The sequence below is a fragment of the Marmota marmota genome, unplaced genomic scaffold (genome assembly GCF_001458135.2).
Source record: "Marmota marmota marmota unplaced genomic scaffold, marMar, whole genome shotgun sequence".
NCBI classification, from domain to species: Eukaryota; Metazoa; Chordata; class Mammalia; order Rodentia; family Sciuridae; genus Marmota; species Marmota marmota.
Genome location: NW_025999982.1, coordinates 10425155 through 10442533, shown reverse-complemented (window position 1 = coordinate 10442533; position 17379 = coordinate 10425155). Strand labels below are relative to the sequence as shown.

Here is a 17379-nt window from a genome sequence, read left to right as displayed (position 1 = left end):
AAAGTATTGTGAAATGTCACCTAATAAAAGTTTAGTCTATATTGTTGCAAATATATTTACTTTTCAAATTAAAAAATGGGCAAAATTGTAACTTTTATGTATATTTTAACACAATAAAAATTAAAGCATTTATGAATATTCTTATTTTTGTACAAAGTTCATCAGAACTTGTTTGTATATAACTAGTCCTACATCTTCCCTCAAAAAATATATTTCTGGAAAAGTATACTTTTCCTTCAACAAGCTTTAGGGTAGATGGTCACCGAAGGGAATGACCATCAACCCCAGCAAGCAATGGGGGAAAGAGGTTGAGACAGTTCACTCTGCAACTCAGTGAAAAGCACCACATGCAGCTGTGTTCAGAAGCTGTGACGCCAGGCGTGGTGGTGCACACACATAATCCCAGCAGTTCAGGAGGCTAAGGCAGCCTCAGCGACTTAGCAAGGCCCTAAGCAACTCAGAGATACCTGGTCTCAGAATAAAATATAAAAAAGGGCTGGAGATGTGGCTCAGTGGTTATGTGCCCTTGGGTTCAAACCCTGGTACCAAAAAAAAAAAAACAAAGAAAAAGAAATATTCCTGATGACTGAGAAGTATTCTTAACTCTTTCTGTGCCTTTTATAGTCTGGCACTTATCCCTTCTCAGAATGACATTTTTAAGATGAATATAGGATTTTATTGAAATACAGTTATAAAGCCTTTTAAAATTGTAATTCTGTTATGTATGTGATTTTTCATGGATGCATTAAAATAGAAGATTTAATGGAATATCTAGTAACCACTAACATTTGGAAGAGAGTAATCTCTCAAGACATATGCAATTGTAATGGGATATAAAAATATCTTTCTAGGTATGGGGCTATAGCTCAGTTGCAGAGCATCTTCCTAGCATGGGTTCGAGCCTTAGGACCTCAAGAAAATAAAACAAATAAAATAATACAACTACAAAAATTAATACAACTACATTAATTTTAAATACAACTACAAAAATTTTAAGAATCTTTTTATTCTGTAATGAATTCCCAGGCATTATATACTATTCTCTTTGTGACCTTCTTCCATTGCTTTAGGAATTGATAAATTTCAGTCATAGTCTTGAGAAAATAAAGATGTAGGGCTGGAAATATAGCTCAGTTGGTAGAGTGCTTGCCTCGCATGCACAGGCCCTACGTTCAATCCCCAGCACCACGAAGAAAAAAAAAAAGGAAAAAAATAAAGATGCAAAAAAATGTTTTAAAAATCCAAATTTATGGGGGCTGGGGTTATGGCTCAGTGGTAGAACACTCGCCTCACATATGCAAGGCCCTGGGTTTGATCCTCAGTACCACATATAAATAAATAAAATAAAGTTATTGTGTACAACTAAAAAAAATACACATTTTTTTAAAATCCAAATGTACAGAATCCCCCTTTCCCAAATTCTATCTACAGATCTTTTAAGAGTTAAGTCCAAGGAACGCTTATGCTACTGGGGTCCAGGGTGATTGTTAAACATGAAGTGAATAAACTCAATCCATTAAAAAATATAATGGAATTCTAAACATTTGAATATAGTTTCCAAGATATTTTTATACTCTAAGCACACAGTGGTCATTTCAATAGTTTTTATGTCCTTTTGGCAATGCAGTTAGGGGAAACGTATACCTGTTTTAGAACACAATCCCATCTTCTGAGATATTATCTACACCAAAATGCTGATCCCTTGGGAAGGAGATAAAGACTTTTCATTTAGTGCAACTTTATCTTCTATCACTTTTGGGTCATTTAAATAGGACAGACTGGTAGTTCCACTATCACTGTTATTGAGTAACACCTTTCTGAACAAATTAGGGTAATTCTCTCGTTTCATTATGATTTCATAGTGTCACTGTAAGAACACCTTATTTCCCTCTCTAAATATTCAAATTCTTAGATTTTTGCTTCACTTAGTAAAATTATTTTTCTATTTTTCTATGATTAGAAATCTAATAAGAATTAGATTTCTTATCATTAACTTTTTCTTTAATGATAGCTTACAACTTTTGTTAACTTTCTTAACATTTGCATTATAATTTTTAATACATTAAAATAGCATGATAAAGCAGTACCATCATAATTTATCACACTAATGATAGTGTGAACTCTACCAAATGATTATTTATTATATGTCTGTGTTAGAAGGACAGTTTAAAGGATTAAAAGAACCACAAAAACATACAAAAGTATAAAATACATCACTGCTCTCAAATATCTGGTTATCGTCATAGAAAGACAAGAGATGCATCTGAAACGGTTTTCTAAGCTGCAGAAAGCTTTATTAATGTGCATGAAAATAAATATGCACTAATATGGATACTTAGAGTAATATTAAGGCCCTTTTGCTATTAATTGATATACTAACATACATGAGGTGATAAACACTGTTAACAGCAGTTAACATTTACTAAGTATTCACCTGCTACCAAGCCCTTTACACAGTCCAAATCCTTCTAATGCAACTTTGCTAAGCATATATCATTACTCCTATTTTTTGTGTAACTCTTGTTCAACACTGCAGAGTTTATAAGTAGCAAGACACAGGTATGAACTCAAGGCTCTGAGCCCAGGCTACTTCCCATTTCTGAGGTAGGAACATAAGTTTTGGAAGTTTGATTTCTATAAACATTTCCCATGCCCAAAGATAGCAACTATGAATCCTAAAACACTTTCTTATATAGTGAAAAACCTCACTACTCTATCTAAAAATCTTTCTTGTTTTTTAAGACATGGAGTTTTGCCACATTGCCCAGGCTGACCTCAAACTCCTGGGCTCAAATAATCCTCTAACCTCAGCCTCCTTAGCAGAGTAATCTCAAACTACTATAACCAACTTCAAAGCTACTGTTAACTACAAATGTGTTTTTTTAAGTCAAATCATTGCCTCAATTGGAAATCTTCATGATTTTTTTAATACATGAGGAAAATTTCAAATCTGTTTATGTTCAAGGCATTTCACAAACTAATTCCAATATCCCTCCCTTCCTGGCCTCCCCCCATCCCCACCCCTCTCTTCCACTGAGAATTAAACCCAGGTGTGCTTCCACTATGCCTGGCTTACTTTCTCCGCCCCCCGCCCTTTTTTAATGAACTTCACTGAATGCTAAGAAACTTTCTCATTGTCATCCCCTCTCATATAATTGTCACCTAACTGTGGTCTTTCTCATCTAAATTCTTCTGCTTCTGCCATCTTCTTCTGGTCAATACACCCTCTTTCTCCTTTGGGCTCAGTTCCTATTCCATTCCCTATATGTAATCTATCTCAATGGCTCATTCCCTTATATCCTGCAGCAGCTCATCAGGAAATGACACTGGCTGGCCTTTCAAAATAGAACCAATATCCAACCACATATCCAACCAGTATCTGACCTCTCTAGTTCAAGCCATTGTCATTTTTTACTTGGGGTCCGTGCTTTTGTTCTTTTTTCCTACAATCTATCCTCAACCCAATCTACAGCGTGACCTTTTAAAACATAATCAAAACCTTTTAATGAATCAACATGTCCCTCATTGTAAAAAGGCAAATTCCTTTTCTATGCTCAACTGTGAGTACCTGTATCAGCCTACATAAATGCTGTCTGCCCTTTTCCAGCCATTCTGAGTTGTCACACCCAGAACTTACTAGACTTGATCAAGTTTCCAGTTCTTTTTATGGGGGCAGGATTACCGGGGATTGAACTCAGAGGCATTCAACCACTGAGCCACATCCCCAGCACTATTTTGTATTTTTTTTTAAAGACAGGGTCTCATTGAGTTGCTTAGTGCCTCACTTTTGCTGGGGCTGGCTTTGAACTCCCAATCCTCCTGCCTCAGACTCCCTAACCACTGGGATTAACAGGCATGCGCCACCACACCTGGCAAGTTTCCAACCTTTTACTGGTTGCTCTCTCCCTGGAATGTCATTCTTCCAGATATTCTCAGGCTTGCCCATGACTGAAAGATCTACTGTGACTATCTTCTTAACTACTAGAGTTCCCTGTTTTTTTTTTTTTTGCTTTATTTTCAAACCTATAGCATATTACAAGGTTTACTCTGTTTTCCCCATGAGAGCAGGGTAGTGTATCCTGGGAGGCTTATCTGTAGAGACATGTGGCACACATGTTACTTAATAATATTTGTATTAATATTACTTAATAATATTTGCTTAGGGAGTTACTTAATAATATTTGCTGAGGGAATGGATGGATGGATGCCCTAACACCACTTCAGTCAAGTCTTTCTCTTTTGTTCTCACCTGTATCACTCATTTAGTACTCATTATATATTGATTTTTCTGGGTACATGTTATCCGCCTACCTAGATTATGTACCCCTGTGCTAAGTGCTGTGCATAAAATTAATATTGAAGGGGCTGGGGAGGTGGCTCAAGTGGTAGCGCGATCACCTAGCATGCATGAGGCACTGGGTTCGATTCTCAGCACCACATAAAAATAAAATAAAGATACTGTGTCCACCTACAACTAAAAAATAAATATTAAAAAAATTAATATTGAATAAATATTTGATGAAAACAGTGGTATGGTTCAATAGTACAGTACTTGCTTAGTATATGTGATACCCTGGGTTCCAGCTCCAGCACCACAAAATAAATAGATAAATATATATTTGATGATGAAATATCAGTTCAGTGCCTTTTTCTTTCAGAACTGACAGCTACAGTAATACTGTTTCAAAATGAGACACTCCACTTAGAAAAGCAGCATTCTGAGCTCAGGTATAATTCAGTGGTAGAGCTTGCATGCATGCAGCTCTGAGTTTGATCCCCAGCATCAAGAGCAAAATCAAAAACCAGCAAAGAAGTATTCTGGGAAGCAGTATAACGATAAGAAAAAATTAGAACATTTGAAACACAGACTATATATTAAATAACAATTATGAATTGGAGATTTATGTAGCATGACAAAAATAAGGTTAATATCAAATAGATTTTATGTCACTTTTTAATCTAAAATAGCATAAACTTCAGTTGGGCATGGTGGTGCACACTTGTAATCCCAACAACTTGGGATTTTGAGGCAGGAAGATCACAAATTTGAGGCCATCCTGGGAACTTAGTGAGACTGTCTCAAAATAATAAAAAGGGCTGGGATGTAGCTCAGGGATAGAGGGCATCAGTAAGTTTAATCCCCAATATTACAAAAGTAAATAAAAAATAAAACAAAATAAGATAAAGTTTAGTGGGGAAGCTTCTAACTATAACAGAGAAAATATATTATACTGGAGAAATTATGTGCCAATAAACAATTGTTCTAAATTCATATTACACACATACTTATAAAACAAGATTATTTTGTTTACATTAAGGCATTGGCTTATCTCTTTAATATTTATTTTGTACTACATAACCAAAGTGGTTGTTGTTGTTGTTGTTGTTTTGAGACAAGGTCTCACTATGTTGCCCAGACAGGCTTTGAATTCCTGGATTCAAGTGATCCTCCTGCATCAGCCTCCCAAGTAGATGGGGCTATAGTTGCACACCACGGTTCCTGGCTAAAGTGCATATTTTTAAAAAATATACTGGCTAGGGGCTGGAGCTGTGGCTCAGTGGAAGAGCGCTCACCTAGCATGCATGAAGCACTGGGTTTGATCCTCAGCACTACATAAAAATAAAATAAAGGTATTGTGTCCACCTACAACTAAAAAAAAAAAAAGAAAAAAGAAAATACACTGGTCAATATTGTAACAATAAATGCAAATCTTCTCAGTCATCTGGTCCATAGTTCATGCATTATTTTCTTAGTAATTATGTGAGGGAAAGATAAATAAGCATATCTCTTTAAGATTTATGCATTTTCTTTTTTTTAAATATATTTTTTTTAGTTGTTGATGCACCTTTATTATTTATTTATTTATTTATATGTGGTACTGAGGATGGAACCCAGTGCCTCACACATGCTAGGCGAGTGCTCTGCCACTGAGCCACAACCCCAGCCCCAAGATTTATGCATTTTCTTAGTTGATTATGCATCTAATCAAAATAAGGGCTGGGGCTGTGGCTGAATCCACAAATGCAGAACCCACAGATATGAAGGGTTGACTATACTCAAAATTTATCACATAACAAAGATAATCAAATTTTCTGTGATACATTCTACATATTTTATATAATATGCTATTTTACATTTACTTATGGCCCTCCTTGCCTTTTACAAATAATATGGTTATCCATGTATGGTGGCACATGCCTGTAATCCCAGTCACTTGGGAGACGGAGGCAGGAGGATGACAAGTTTAAGCCAGCCTTGGCAACTTTGTAAAATCCTGTGTCAAAAAAAAAAAAAAAAAAAAAAAAGGTGGGGCTGGGGTTGTGGCTCAGTGATAGAGCTCTTGCCTAGCACTGGGTTCGATTCTCAGCACCACATACAAACAAATAAATAAGTTCATCAACAACTAATAAAATACTTAAAAAAAAGGGTGTGGGGGGTGCTGGGGTGTGGCTCAGGGGTAGAACGCTTGCCTAGCATGTGTGAGTCACTGGGTTTAATTCTCAGCACCGCATATAAATAAATGAATAAAATAAAGGTTCATCAACAACTAAAAGCAAAAGTCAGACTTTGTTTCAGACATAGGCTTCTAAAGTAAAATAGTTAAAAAAAAAAAAAAAGCTACCTTTAGGCCGATTACTACAAGCAGCTCTAAACATATCCCATTTATAAATCTTAAGTGCAATCACACCTTGAGAAAAGGGGTTGGACTTTCACAATTTCTAAAATCATAAAATTCTCATAGATCTGGAGAATCAGAATACAAATAGGAAATAAGAATAAATCAATCTATTTCTAAGTATATTTAGTTCCGATATACTAAATATATATTCTAAGTATATGTTTCCTTAGGAAACATCAAAGTTTTAAAAAAATCTAGAATAGCAGCATTTATTTTAAATCCAAGAAGTACTTTTAAATCAAAACACACAAAATCAAAAACAACTTTTACTTTACCAAGAAAATAGATCAATTGATCTTTTTAAGTTATAATAAAAGGGATCATATGTGAAATGTATTGCAGGCAGCTTTTAAAGGTAGTTCATTTTTTTCTCACTTGAACATTACTTGTAAGTATTCATTTTTATTAAGTAATCTAAAACTATCATTGTATGATACTATAGATCTTTTACCATGCTCAAAATGGTTAAAATTCAGTATGGACAGCAAGCTAACTCATAAGAAATCAACTTTAATGCACAAATATGTTCAATTGGTAGAATACCAGCCAGCTATGACAAAGTGCAGTAAACTCCCCCCATCCCCTGTACTGGGGATTAAATCCAGAGGCAACTCTACTACTAAACTACATTTTTATTTTTTATTTTGAGACAGGGTCTCTTGGACTGGGGATGTGGCCTCATTGGTAGTGATTTTCTACCAAGTATGAGGCTCTGTGTTTGATCCCTAGCACTGTGAAGGAAAACAAACAAAAAATCATTGAGACAGGGTCTCAACTTAATTACCCAGGATAGCCTTGAACTTGCAATCCTTCTCCTGGGCAGATAGAATTACAAGCATGCACCACTGTGCCTGGCACAGGATAGTCCACTTTAATACATAAAATAGCAGTCTCAATACTCCTTGGCTATGTCCAAAATGTTTGTATTTATATAAAAAAATTTAAATTCTCTCCCATATTATGCTTCCCACCAGATTTTGAAATTCCTCATCTTCCCAAATTAGGGTTATTAGCAATAACTAATAAAGAAAGTTGGACCTCATCTGGCAAGGAGGTAAACTTAAAAGTTAGTTCTTGTGGTGGTGCACGGACCATTCATGAACTACCTCCAACAGTTCAGGGAGCATATAATGCTCAAGAGCTGTGGTCAGCATCAGTATATTCAAGAATCCATAGAGGGGCTAAGATTGTGGCTCAGTGGTAGAGCGCTCGCCTAGCATGTGCGGGGGGCCCTGGGTTCTATCCTCAGCATTACATAAAAATAAATAAAAAATGAAGCTATTGTGTCCAGTTACAACTAAACAATAAATATTAAAAAGAAAAAAAGAATCCATAGAAAATATGTGGTGGTACATGTCTGTGCAATCACACCTGGAGAAATTTCACAATTTCTAAAATCATAAAATTCTCATAGTGAGGTCCTAAGCAACTTAGTGAGGTCCTAAACAACTTGGTGAGACCCTGTCTCTAAATAAAACTATTTAAAAATGGCTGGGGATGTTGCTGAGTGGTTAAGTGCCCCTGGATTCAATCCTTGGTATCCCCACCACCCCCGACCAAAAAAAAAAAAAGCGCTTTTTGGGTTTATGCCAAGTATGCCCTTTAGTAATGTGACCTCAGACAAATTAACCTATTTTTTCTAAGCTTATTACTTAATGTATAAAACTAAAGCTAAAACTTACTCTATAGGGTAACAGTGAGAATTATTTATTAAATACCCACCAGGTTCTGAAACAGTGTAAAAGTTTAATGAATAGTATTTCTCTTTCCTTCCACTTTCTTCCTTGTGATAATGCTTCAATTGCAGGTCAGGACACAAAGTTTAATTCCTGATGATACAAGAGAGCAATCTGAATTTTGGTTGAACTGCAATAAAAGCCATTTCTAGAAAGGGAACATGTATTTCCTTATTTCCTTGTATACTCAGGTTCAGGACTTTAATTTCAGGCAATATAAGCATTTAATGTGTTTGCAAATGAGAGAGTCAAAGAACCCACAAAAACAGAAAATGTTCAATTTCACAACTTTATTAAACAGAAATTTACAATTAAACAAGCCACAACTTTATATAAAGTTGGTTAGGATTTAGGAGAATCTGGGTATAATTAAGTAGATGTGGTACAGTGAAGTCTCAGTACTGGGAATGAAAATACAAGAGGCAGGGAGGGAAAAACAGACCCAAGCCAGTTAGTTGCTCCAGGTTTCTTCCACCTTCCTATGCAGCCTCTGTCTACAGCAGCAACTCTCTTGAAACACACTACAGGGGCAAGCCACCTCAGCACAGCGCACCCTGGGCTCCACCCCAACCAGCCAGGTGCTGTTGCAGTGCTTCCACCTTGAGGCTCTGGTCAAGTTCACAATGGCACTCCTCTTCTGTCAGCTCTCCCTTCTCATGCTCATCCCCCACCCCATCACCTTTCTGCCAGCTTCCTCACTCTCCATCTTTCCCACTTCTACTACAGAACATTATCCATCAAGAGAGAAGCATGCCATGCAGATGGATTTGGAATGTGTTTAAATCATGCTGCCTCACTGAGCCAAGCACCATTTCTTTTACCCAATTCCACCCACACCTATATGATACTTTCCACAGATTTGCTCCTCTCTCCTTAAACAATTGCTTTGACAAATGACAATGGATCTTTTCAGTGAGCATTGTAGACATTTATTTTGAATTCTATCAGCTACTCCATTCTCCTAATTTCACTTTACTATTAGTTTGTAGCCAATTCTGGGAACAGGAACTTCATGAAAAAGTGAATTGCAGATTCAAAGAGGAAAGAAAGAGAAAGTTAGTTAAGGCAAATACTAGACACTTTCACCTGGCATTATTCAGATCTTTAAAAAATTATTTTCTCAACTGGGTGTGGTGGTACATATCTGTGATTCCAGAGACTCAGGAGACTGAGGCTTCCGGAAAGATTACAAATTCAAGGTCAGCCTCAGCAATTTAGTGGGACCCTGTCTCAAATTTTTAAAAAATTCCCAACATACTTCCTCCGTGCCCTATAATCTGATTTTTCCCCATCATATGCAGAGGTCAGAATGTCAAACACTAACAATAGCTGCCACATCCAATGGTCTTCCTAGTTTTTTTCCTCACAGATCCCTTTAATTGAAGGCATTGCTGATCTCCACCTATCTAGACAAACTGTTTTTCTTTTGGTTCTCATCATTTTTCTCTACCTAGGTTCCCTAGGGTATTCAGTCCACAAATGTTTACTGAGTGCCCAGCTTGTTTTTAAATGCTATGCTAAAGGCTTAGGACAAATCAGTAAACAGGAAAACAAATAATATAAGGTGTTCACACCCTATTCCAGAATCTGTTTATAGATGACTGTAGAGCACATTCAAGTTTGGTACAATAATAAGAGGAAACACTTTCTCTTTCATCTCAGTAGTTTATGAGATTTGATTCCTAAATGAACTGTCTTCTGTGGAAAATACAGTATTATATAATGAGTACGAAGTATTATGCAATAATATCTGTATCTGCCATAAAAGTGCAAGTGCTAAATTCTTAAAAGGTAATTCATAACCAGGTATGGTGGCACATGCCCGTAATCCCAGCCCTGGCAATTCAGTGAGACCCTGTCTCAAAATAAAACCTGAAAAAACAAAAATACCCTACTGGGGATGTAGCTCAGAGGTAGAAAACTCCTGGGTTCAATCCCTAGTATAGGAAAAAAAAAAAAAAAGAAAGGAAGTAAGTTCAAGGCAAGTCTCAGAACTTTATGAAACCCTGTTATCAAAATTCGAAAAAAAAAAAAGGGCCAGGCATAGTGGGCACACACCTGTAATCCCAGCAGCTTGGGAGACTGAGCAGTAGGATCACAAGTTCAAAGCTAGCCACAGCAACTCAGTGAGGCCCTAAGCAACTTAGCAAGACTCTGTCTCAAAATAAAAAAAGGCTGGGGATGTGGCTCAGTGATTAAGCACTGCTGGGTTCAATCTACAGTACCAAAAAAATTTTTTTTTCCAAAAAGGTTGAGGACATAGCTCAGTGTATAACACTCCTGGATTCAATCCCCAGCATCAAAAATAAACAAAATGTAAATTCCTTTTTATTGTGACAAAATATACCATAAGATCTACTACTGTGGGGGCTGGGGTTGAGGCTCAGTGGTATAGCTCTTGCCTACCATGTGTGAGGTACATGGTAACAAAAAAAAAAAAAAAAATCATTGAGACATTGATTCTCAGCACTGCATATAAAAAAAATAAAGGTCCATTGACAACTAAAAAAAAAAATACTATTTTAACCATCTTTAACATACAGTTCAGAGGCATTAAGTACATTGACTGTGCTGTGTAACCTACTATCCAGCTCCAGAATTTTTTCATTATCCCAAATTAAACCTCTAATAATGAGTTAAATCCAGTAACTCATTTTTTTTAATTAATTAATTTTTTTATGTGTGCTGAGAATCGAACCCAGTGCCTCATGCATGATAGGCAAGTGCGCTACCACTTGAGCCACATCCCCAGCCCCCCAGTAATTCATTTTTAACCACAGTGATTTTCATGGTCAAATGCCCCCATCCCCAATATCTTCCTGTTTTGCTGCCCACCTAACATTCCAGGACTCATCATTGAAGTCACCCTCCTGCAACTCTCTCAATTCCCTAGCACCTCCCTACCTCTATCACATCTGCAGGGAAAATCTCCAATCTTAGTTAAACCCATCAACTGCCTGCTCTTTGCTGCCCTTTTCAACAGCTGAACATTGCTCACAGAAAATTATACACATAGCTTGGCTGATTAGTTCCACCTCAAATTCATGACTCCAAGACAGCCAGACATTCAACACCACCCAGCAATCCTACCTTGCTTCCCACTGAGTTTCTTGTCCTGCTGCCCAAGGTGAGGTGTCCATTTCTCCTGAAACCAGTCACTACCCCTTCTTCCTTTACTTTAAGTTGCTGGCCTTGCCTCCAGCTTCACTGAGAAAACAGAAGCCATCAGAATGTAAAGTCCTATATTCTGCCTCCATTTGTAGATCTCCTTGCACTTTGCCCGTATTTCTCTGCCTTCTCCCCTACTATGCAGTAAGTCATCCTGTACCCACCTTAGGCAAAACCTCTTCTTATGTTCTGAATTCTTTCCCACTTTCTTAAGAATTCTGTGCATTTGGGGCTGGGGTTGTGGCTCAGAGGTAGAGCCTAGTATGCGTGAGGCACTGGGTTTGATCCTCAGCACCACATAAAAATTTTTAAAAATAATGATATTGTATCCACCTATAACTAAAAAATAAATATTTTTTAAAAAAATAATTCTGTGCATTTTGGTACTTTCCTTTCTCTTCTGCATTAATCTCCCTATTAGGTATTCTTAGCCTATTTGAAAATGTTCTTTTATCTCCCACCATTTTTTTTTTTTTTAAAGTATTCTTCCTTGGGTTGAAAGAATAGCTCAATGGTAGAGCACTTATCTATGCCTAGCATGCACAAGGCCAGGGTTCAATCCTCCAACACCACAAAAAGAAACAAGGAAACAACAAAAAGCCATCTCTTTGTACCCATCCCTTATCACTGCTGTGCTATTTCTCTCCTCATAGCATTCACCTCACTTCCCATTCTCTCTTTAACACATCCCAATCTGGCTTCCATCCTCATATACCACTATTTGTTAAAACAGTCACCCAACATTGCCAAAGCCAAATGGACATTTTCCTATCCTTACTTTTCAGCAGTATTTTATGAAGGTGACCATTCCCTCTTTCTTGAAGGATAAAATACTCATTCTCCCACTTTAATGGCTGAGCCTTTTCAATCTCCTTGACTTAACCTATAGTCATTAAAAGTGGTTAGGGCTTGATCTTAAGGCCTCTATGTTCACAAATGATCTCAGATAGTTCCATATCATACCATCTGCACACTAGAGACTCCCAACATTATGTCCAGTCTAGACCTCTCCTCTCAGCTCAACTCAAGTATTCGCTCTCCACCTGACTCTCCCTTTGGATATCTCACAAGAATATTTAAAACAACAGATTCCACAAGAACTTTTTACCTACCTCCAACCACCTATTCCTCTTCCAGTCTTCTCCAACCAGCAAATGGAACCATCAGTCACCCTAGATTTAGACAAAAGCCTAAAGGCATCCTTGATTCCTCTTCCTCTTTTCCAGAGCCAACTCATTATGTAAAGCCTTTTGATTCCATCTCTAAAGTATATTTGAAACCTGCCATCTACTTTTCTCTATCTTCATTGCCACTCTACTTGCCTAAGATACCATCGGTTTGGGGTTGAATGTTGCAATAACCTAACTTCCCTCTCTGCTTCTTCTCTTCCTCCACACAGCAGACAGGAGCAAAACAGGAGCTTAAAACTTTAAAAACAAAAACAGGAGCAGGGTGGGTGATGCTTGCCCACAGGTAGTGCCTGCCCATAGCACTAGGGAAGCTGAAGCCAGGGATCACTTTAACTTCTTAAGAGTTTAAGATCAGCCTGGGTGACATAACAACACCCTGTCTAAACAAATGAGAAGGAGAAGAAAAGAAAGAAAACAAACAAGGGCTGGGAGTGTAACTCAGCAGTATTGTGATGTTTAGCATGTGTGTGAGGTACTGGGTTCAATCCCTAGTACCCAAAACCAAAACAAAACATACCACTACCCTAATTAAAATCCTTCAATAGCATCTCATTGTCATTCCAGTAAAATCTAAAAATCCCTCTATGGCCTAATACAAGAGACCCTGCAGAAGCTTTCCAACGCCATCTCATTCCATTCTCCCCTTGTTCCCAGTAGCCTTCCCTTCAGCCTAACGCCTGCCTTCAGGTCTTTACACTTTTCACAGGCCTGAGCCTGAAATACAGCCCCAGTTTTTCACATGGTTAGCACAAGCTTGTGTTTCAAGTCTCAGCTCCAATGTCACCTCTTCTAAGAAACTCTTCTTGACCCTTACTAGCCAAAATGGTCTGTTCTAATACACTCTTTTAGATCCACCAGGCACTTCTTAAGTTTTTCTTAATCTGTAATTACCTCAGTTGTGTTTTCTCTCTTCCCAATTATGCTGTAAATCCCAAGTGCAGATATCCTGTCTTGAATTCCTCTAAAGCCTACTTTTAAATACAGCTTTTTCCCTCTACACTGCCTTATTTCAAGCTTTACTGGATTTTAGTCAAAGGTTGCAATTACTTTGGCATTTGCCATGAAAAACAAAGGAAGAAATGCCAGAAAATTAAAAAAAAAAAAAAAAAAAACTGGCACTCCACCCACTCAGTGATCAGACTGATGTAGACTGCACATAGGCATTCAACAGTTATGCCTTACAAAAATTTCCAAACAGGAAAGAGAAATGTGGACATACTACCTACTAAGATGGTGTAATTCTGACATCTACATGAAAAATTTAGGTTGGTTTTCCATTTCTATCATATTGGGAATTAAATACAAGACCTTGCACATGCTAGGTAAGCACTATACCACAATTACACTCCCATTTCCCTTCACCATTTTAAATCTTTTTTATTTTGAGCCAGGACCTCCCTAAATTGCCCAGGCTGACCTGGAACTTCTGATCTGCCACCACACCCCCAAAATGTAGGGGATCACTTTAATCTTAAGAGTTCAACATCAGTCTAGATAACATAGCAACACCCTGTCTAAACAAATGAGAAGGGGAAAAAAAAAAAAAACAAGAGCTGGGAGTGTTAACTCAGCAGTATTGTGCTGCTTAGCATGTATGTGAGGTACTGGGTTCAATCCCTAGTACCCCAAACCAAAACAAAACATTCTACTACCCTAATTAAAATCCATTCTCCTTAATGATTATAAAACGTAACTGTAATTTGAGAATAAAAAAAAAAAGAGCTAGCACAAAAGAAGGAAAATACATGATCTTTGCTCTGGAGTTAGACCCCATTACTTGACCAGGTTCTCATTTTAGTCAGGTCATCTGTTCAGCACCTGTTCTAGGTGTTTCTTCCTGAACTGTTTTTATTCATACTGTTATTCGGTTTCATGTTTAGAATGATTTGTCCATCCTACTTTCCAAAACCCAAAAGATATGTCTACAATTCAAAATTCAGGAAACAATCCTTTCCTATAAGGATTTATCTCTAGGTCTTTATTTCAGTGTCTTCTCTACTCTATTCCTAATTCCTGTATAAATCTTGGATGCAAGTCTATTTTAGTTACACAGCTGTCTTGACTAAACTAGATAGTTTGGCTAGACTCAAGACACCCATACGTTATATAACTTCTCAAAAGAATGAGACAATCTACTTTTTAAAATGTACTGACTTCAAAATCGCAGAATACCTAAGCCTTATTCTACAAGATAATAATTTCAAGACTTGACAAACAGCCAGGAGAAAAATAAAAACAAGAATAATGTGAAGTATACTGTGCAAAACTCAAAATGATATAGACCTTAATTCCCATGTTCCAATTCAAAAAGGAACACAGTCAATACAGTATATTCCAAATACATATCTGTTATGCTGAAATCACTTGAAAAGCTTTGGATAATAGGCTCCTATTCAAATGAGAGGGTCCTGGGCAGAATTTCAGTCCTGGAGGGGGGGTTAGGGTTGTAATGAAGTTGGGAGTCAGAGGTTAAAACTGAGATTGCCTAACACATTATTAAAAGGACACAACTGGTCCTAGCAAATAATGATACAAATCTATATTTTAAAAACATCTCCCCAGTTGATTCTGTCAGACTGGGAAATCATGGGTGTAAATCAAAAGCTTTTGGAATTCAATGTGGATTTTAGCACTTAAAATGGCAAGACCTTGAACAATCAGGCCATTTCTATGAACATTAATTTCTTTCCTAATAAGCAGATAATAAGATCAATATTTCAGGGATGATGTAATAAATAGGAATTATATAAAGCACCAAACACAGTTCCTGGCATAGAGTAGATTGTTTAATATATGGTGGGTTTTGTTAAAGGGTATCTAACATTCACTACTTGTTCATGGACACATCTACTGGTGCCACTGTTACTTTTCTCCATGAGAATTTAACTATTCACTCTTCGGACTCCTACAGAGATAAGAGATTTATAGGCTTTCAGTAACAATTTAAGACCTTCAAGTACACCCCTTTTACTATAGAGCTACTACCCCAAGGATACTTATTTTTGGATGATTTCAGGTACAGTCTTCTTTTAAAGGGAAAGGAAAAAAGTAAAGTGGTTTAAAGCAAGTTAACGTTTTCAGATGGGAGTTCTAAGCAACTTTTAATTCACTATCACTTGAAGTAATACCAAAGCAAACCATGTTAAAATCATAAAACCCATCACCTTCCCGTATTTTGGCCAAATAAATATATCTCCAGGATTTTTACAATCACCCAAAAAAGAAAACACAGGGTACCTATGAGCAGATAGGCACTGTCTTCAACTGTCCTTTTGTTGCTGTTTGTTTTTAATTTTGTAACCGGCTTTGCCTACTCTCAATAACTGGAAAAGGATGAAGGAAAAGCTTTAATACCCGGCCCTCCAGCTGGGCCAGAGAAAACAAAGCCGCCGTGTCTGGCCTTAGGAGAAAAGGCAGGAACTCCTCACCTCCAATTTGACCAGGGGGATGCGGAGATAAGGGAGGAAACCCATCAGCCGCGAAGTCGCCCTCGGGTCACCTTTCCCCTCAGAAACCTGTGGGATCGAGCAAGTCGCCGCCCCAGCCCCTTCCCACAGCCAGCAGACGGCCTGGTATTTTGGGTCTAGGGGTGTGGGAACCGCTAGGGCTGCGTGGCCCCGGTCCCATCTACAGAACTCAGCGTCCCGCGCGCAGCTCCGCTCCGCCTGGCCCCGAACGTCGCGGCGCCCGGGCAGGTGAAGCGACCACGGAGGGCGCCGCCCGCACCGCGAGGGAAGATGGCGCCCGCCGAGCAACTGCGCCACCAGCCCTGGCGACAGGCCAGGCTCAGCGCCATCTTAGCGCCTTCCAACCCCCCACCCCCAAGATCCCGCATTCTGGGCCACTCCAAGGCGCGAGCGGCGTCGGGTTCGCGCACTCTCGGCCAAAAAATCGCCGCCACTGCCTCTGGTCTCTTTCAGCCGGCCGGACAGCGTGGGCCGCGCAGGAGGCGCCTGCCTGGGCCGCGGGTCCTCCGCGCGGCGCGGGGGCTCGGCCCGGCCCGGCCCGGCTCAGGGTCCACGGCGGTGCTTCGGAACCAAGCAGCAAGGCGACCGGGAAGGGCAGTCCCGCCGGCAGGTGCGCGCCGCGGGCTGGGGCCGGGTGGTCGGCCGGCCTGAGCTCTCCACGCCGCGGCCCGACCGAGGCCCTCCTGCTCTCCGCGCCGCGGCCGCCCTCAGATGCGGCGGGAAGGAGGAAGCCAGAATGAAAAATAAACCCGGTTCCAGCCGCCGCCGCCGCCTCCCTCCCCACCCTCTTCTCTCCCCTCCCCCGACGCGGGGTCCATTTTGCTGAGAAGAAAGAAAATGGGATTCACAACCCAAGAGCTTCCGAGAGAGAAAAGAAACGAGGGGGGGGGAAACCGAGGGGAGGAGATTGGAAAAGCTTATTTTTCTTGCTCGCCTGCCGTCACTCCAGGCCCTCCCTGCCCCCTGCTTGCGGCCCCGCCGCGCTGTCCTCCCCTCTCCGAGCCCCGCTCCCTCCTTCCCGGCTCCCGGCGGCTCCGGGGGGCGGAAAACACACTCACACTCGCGCACACAACTAATTTTAAACCGGCTCAATCAATGAGTCATTAAAAGGCTTCCTTCCCCTCCCCTCCCCACCACC

General features: G+C 39.3%; 1 protein-coding gene across 3 annotated transcripts in view; it reads right to left on the bottom strand.

Moving 5' to 3' along the window:
• Positions 1 to 16504, bottom strand: part of Bicral (BICRA like chromatin remodeling complex associated protein) — a 78382-nt gene extending 61878 nt beyond the window's left edge. For 2 of the 3 annotated variants that reach the window (XM_048805326.1, XM_015487740.2), the window contains exon 1: positions 8403 to 8509. The gene's annotated coding sequence lies outside the window, so the exon portion shown is untranslated. Of the gene's footprint in view, positions 1 to 8402; positions 8510 to 11506 lie in introns of those variants that run through there. The other variant, XM_048805327.1, reaches the window with a different exon arrangement.
• Positions 16505 to 17379: the final 875 nt, after the last annotated feature.